Genomic DNA, 5,555 nt, shown 5'->3' with positions numbered 1-5,555 from the left:
CCTTAGAACATTTTCCTTAGCAAAAAGGGGTACACGCCCGTGCAGGTGGGCCGTGTAGACTCACATGCCCATGGACTCACCCCGTGTTCAAAACTTGAGCATTTTGTTAAATTCACACGGCCAAGACACACGCCCATGTGTCCTACCTGTGTGCTAATTTAGCTTAAAGTTTTAGGTGCAGGGGACACACGGTCATACCACACGCCCATGGGGATGGACCGTGTGTCTCACACGGCCTAGACACACGCCCGTGTGTCTAACCATGTGGACCTTCATAGGCTATTTTCCAAGCCTTTAGTCACTCCTTTCCTACTGCTTCTTCTTAATAGATACCAAATTCAAAGTAAAACATGATCATACACTTGTAAATGATCTTGATGAAGTTATTTGTATGGAAACCTCATATCATGGGTTTCATGAAAAAGGTTATTTCCCATCTAGCATTTATGGGTTCTTATGTTATTGCAATACATTCAAGACTTGGCTCGTTTTTGAACTCATTGCCATTTGTAGCAACCCATCATAATGGAGCATAAACATGCATATAAAGGCAGGTCATCGCCTACTTTCAAATATGCCATTTTCTGTGGCCTTATATAAAAAGATGAATGCATCTTTACATGCCTTTATTTGGCAATTCAAATGATACATGACAAAATACTCAAAGCCCTATACATGCCATTAATAAAATAGAAGTGTCTTTATACCAGAGCTTGACTAGTTGATAGTGTGTTGACTCTCCAATTTTCTTCCAATCCTTATAAGTCCTCGAGCTCTGTAAAACAGGGAAAAAGAGAGGGGTAAGCATTTACTTGCTTAGTAAGCTCGAATAACCAAAAAGTAAACTTACCGAGTAATTAGTATACATCCATACTTAAATCATGGAATCATCTATTATAAAATAATTTCCTATCACATGCACTCAATCAATGAGTTAGTCACTTAACAAAACATCATGTAATTTTTATAGATGAGTTCATTATTCATCATCTTGTTAGCATACATCATATTAACCCCGTTGAGTTTCTAGGAAATCTTGATGGAATACCCAATATCCGTCAATTCTCACGAATGATCATTTTACATATATGCTCTCCCATGAACCTCACATTTCATGGCAAAATTACCAGTCCTGCAATGAATCGAAAGTTACGGTATCAGAAATCGAGTCTTGAGTACTGTTTTTGTGAAATTAATTCATGAATATTTATTAGAAATATTTATGAATTATAGTTGAGTGGTTGATTAATGTTTGATTAAGTTAAGTAGCTTGAATTTAGAATAAGGACTAAATTGCATAAGGTATAAAATTTTAATTATAGATTAAAGATTAGTAAAGGGACTAATCTAGCAATTAGACCCTAAGTGACATGTGTGTGTTAATATTGTATAACATGTGTAATAGTTGGTAACAATATTAAATGTGTTAAAGTATTTTTTCTTATAGATTAAGTTATTTTATTAGAATAATATTATATTATTAATATTATTATATTGAATATAGATTTATGAATAAAGGAAACAAAAAAAAAGAAAGAAAGATAGAAAGAGTTACAGAGAGTAAACGTGAGAAAGAAAGAAAGAAAAAGAAAAGGGAAAATTTGAGGATTAAGGCCCTAAAGCTTGATTGGTAAGTTGTTTTAGCTCATTTTCTTGTGATTTTTATGTTTATGGATGTCTAATTCAAAGTTCTACATGTATAAGGTTAAAATGAAGAAAAATAGTGAATTTTTAGATGTCTATTAAGTTGATTAAGTTGAGGATTATGGGTTAAAATGATAGAATTTTAAGTTAGAAGTGATTTGTTAAAGGAATTTTTAAGTTAGGTTTAACTAGGGACTAAGTTGTATAGAGCTCAAAATTTATGTTTTATGATGATTTTTTTATGAGCTTGAAATTGTTAATGAGTTGATTAAATGAAAATATGATGATTTACTTTAAAAAAAAAGATTAGTAATGGGAAAATGATGAAATTGGAATTTTTATAAAAGTTTGATAGAAAGTGAAAATGTGTTTAATGAATTAGTATATTGATAATTTTTAATTGTATGATTGTTCGTAACTAACATAGCACCAGATACGTTATCAAAGAAGGGAAAAGAGAAATTGAACGAAGATATCGATTAAATTCGATAAATAGTGGTTTGTATTTCTATAAACCGAGCTTAATCGTTATTGCTATATTTGATAATTATATTGTATGAAAATGTGAATAAGGTAAGTATTCTTACCATATTGAAATGAATGTGATTTTAAATACCCTATTAACAGTGTCGGGCTAGTCGGATATAGTTGACATGTCATAGGAATTGGAAGTATTGGGATATTCACACATTGAGTCGATGAGACACTATGTGTCGACTACTGTTAAAGTTCCAGATTTGTTTTGATGAAGTACTTTGTGTACTATAATGTTAAAGTTCCGGATTTGTTCCGATGAAGCACTATGTGCTTATCCCGGAGTGTGGGTTGGATCTGTGTATCCGTCAGTGTCCGAGTTATGTTAATAAGGGTAAATAAAGTAAAGATTATTAAAGTACTAATTGATTGACTGTTATTGGAATGATGATTGATATTGAATAATAGCAACAATGTGTTTGAATTACCATGTTTTAAAGTTGATTAAGCTATTGTTTATAGAAATACCACTGAGAGTATTCTCAGCGAACGGTTTGTTTCCATGCGCAGGCTAGGTACGAAAGTATAAGGACTCAGCATACAAGCCGATCCCCGAACTCAAATTGGTGAAGTTTCTATCTTTTTGGAAAATGGCATTGTACCTAGGATGTCTTTTAGTAATTTTTAAAGTACCTAAGTTGTTAAGTGATATTTTGATATGTTTTGTACATGTTACCAAAACCTTAAGTATGGTATGTTTTTGATATGTTAGTGAAGAGAAATAAGAGGAAGTGATGGTAAATATTGTAGAGAGAAGAAATGAAGATGTTATAAACTTAGTCATCAACATTTTATACTAAAACAGATTTGGACAGTAGCAGTAGTCCAACTTTGAAAATACACTAAAAATAGTAGAAAGTGAATTATATGATGAATAAAATATTTAATTTAAGCTTAATGAATCTATTTTTATATGGAAGAAACAAAATAGGTAAAAGAGTTGTATTTTATGAGATATTTACGTTTTGGTGAAATAGGGTTAGAGCAATTTTTAGATTCCCTATTCTGACTTTAGAAATTCACTATAAATTGTGTATAAATAATTATCACTAAAACTTTATATGTATGGATTCCTTATTGAGCGTATTTTTAACTAAAATAAATGGAATAGTCATTGGATTTCTGTACAGGAAGAAATTTGATTCGTAGTGCATAGGGGTCAGAGTAGCCAAACCCTGAAACAGGGGAGACTTTTACTAATAAACTGTACTAATTGGCTAGATCAAAAATTCTAGAAAAAAATTAATAAGTAGATATATGAGTCTAGTTTTAGGAAAAATTTACGAAATTGATTTCGAGTTTTGTAACTCGAGATATGATTTTTTTTAGTGACCGTTATGCAGATGGATAGTTTACTACGAGAATTGTTTAAGTGCTAAAATATGTTTAGTAATGTCTCATGCTCGACTCCGGCGACGGTCTCAGGTAAGGGGCTGTTACAATTTGATTGGTATCAAAGCTAATTAGGTTTAGTCGGTTCTAGGACTAAATCGATTGTGAATGTGAATCTAGAGGTACATGCCATTACTAAGTCAAATTTGAGTTGGGATTGGATGTTGATATGTTTATTGAATATTTCTATTTTATAGCATTAAGAATGTCTGATAAAAGCATTGAGGATACTGATCAAGAGATGTATAGTGAAGATGATGAACCGTATAATGTGAATGAATCGGAGTCTGCAACTCCAAGTGTGAATCCGGTAGAAAATCAACCGAATGTTGGAAAAGATAATACTGAAATCTTCAGAATGATCGCCGATGCCCTTCAAACAGCGGTAGGAACTATGTCTGCTACGTCCTCTACCCTACTAACCAAAGAGCTCCAATTAAAGAATTGAGAAAATATGGAGCTACAGAATTTTTGGGTGCAAAGGGAATTGATTCGACTACTGCTGAAAACTGGTTAGAGACTACAAAGAGAGTTCTGAAGCAACTTGAATGTACACCACAAGAAAGCTTAGTGTGTGTTGTCTCATTACTGCAAGAGGAAGCTTTCGTATGGTGGGAATTAGTGATTCAGAATGTACTTGAGGAACAGGTAAGTTGGGACTTCTTTCAAAAAGAGTTTTGAGAGAAGTATTTGGGAGAAATGTACATAGAGGACAAAAGACAAGAGTTCTTAACACTGAAACAAGGTGAGATGCTCATAGTGGATTATGAACAAGAATTTCTGAGATTGAGCAAATATGCCACCGAGTTTGTACCGACTGAAGCCGATCGATGTAAGAGATTTTTAAGAGGATTACATGATGAATTTAGACTATAGTTGATGCCTCTTAGAATCACTGAGTTTGCGGATTTAATGGAAAGAGCTAAGAAGATTGAACAAATTCTCGGAAGAGATAAAAAGTCTGAAGTTGCTCGTTTCTACTGAAAAACGTCTCGGAATGGTTAGTTCAAGTCCGCAGCCTAAGCGGTCAAAGGAATCACGAGGTAATTGGAGATTTAGTTCTCGATCAGATTGAGGTGATCGAGGTTAAAAAAGACAGACTACTGTGTCTACTGGCAGTATCCGAAGTCCAGTTCAGAATACTGAAATTCCAATATGTGAGCATTGTGGAAATCGACACAAAGAGGAATGTAAAAAGTTGACTGGAGGTTGTTTTCGTTGTGGAGCTACCGATCACTTTATTAAAGATTGCCCAAAGATTTCTGGAACAACACCGACAGTAGTGCAAAGATCTGAATCTGCTTCCAGAGGTCGAGGATCAGGCCGAAGGAGTTCGTTTGCTAGAGGTGGTGCTAGAAGAACTAGTGAGAGTGCTACACAACAATCTGAAGCTAGAGCTCTAGCTCGAACATATGTTGTGAGGACTTGAGAAGAGAAAGATGCTCACGATGTGGTGACAGGTATATTCTTATTGAATTCAGCACCCGTTTATGCTTTAATAGACCCTGGGTCATCACATTCATATGTTAATACGAAAGTAGTTGAGACGGAAAAATTAGAGTCTGAACTGTCTAAAGTTATGATAGAAGTGTCTAGTCCACTGGGACAAACTACTTTAGTGAACCATATATGTCGAAGATGTCCATTAATGATTCAAGATAGAATATTCCCTGTTGATCTGTTGATTATGCCATTTGGCGACTTTGATGTTATTTTGGGAATGGACTGGTTATCAGAACATGGAGTGATTTTAGACTGTTATAAGAAGAAGTTTACTATTCAGAATTAAAGTGAAGATAGGATTGAAGTAAATGGTATTCAGACTAGTGGATCAATTCGTATTGTTTTAGCCATTAAAGCTAGCAAGCTTCTTCATCGAGGTTGTAATGCTTTCTTAGCATATGTGATTAATTCAGATTCAGTTGAAAGTCAGTGTAGTAAGATTCGGATTGTATGCGAATTTTCTGATGTATTCCCTGAAAAAT

Source organism: Gossypium hirsutum, chromosome A06, assembly GCF_007990345.1.
Source record: "Gossypium hirsutum isolate 1008001.06 chromosome A06, Gossypium_hirsutum_v2.1, whole genome shotgun sequence".
Classification (NCBI taxonomy): Eukaryota; Viridiplantae; Streptophyta; class Magnoliopsida; order Malvales; family Malvaceae; genus Gossypium; species Gossypium hirsutum.
The sequence above is the reverse complement of the archived record's forward strand: the minus strand, read 5'-3'. Positions refer to the sequence as shown.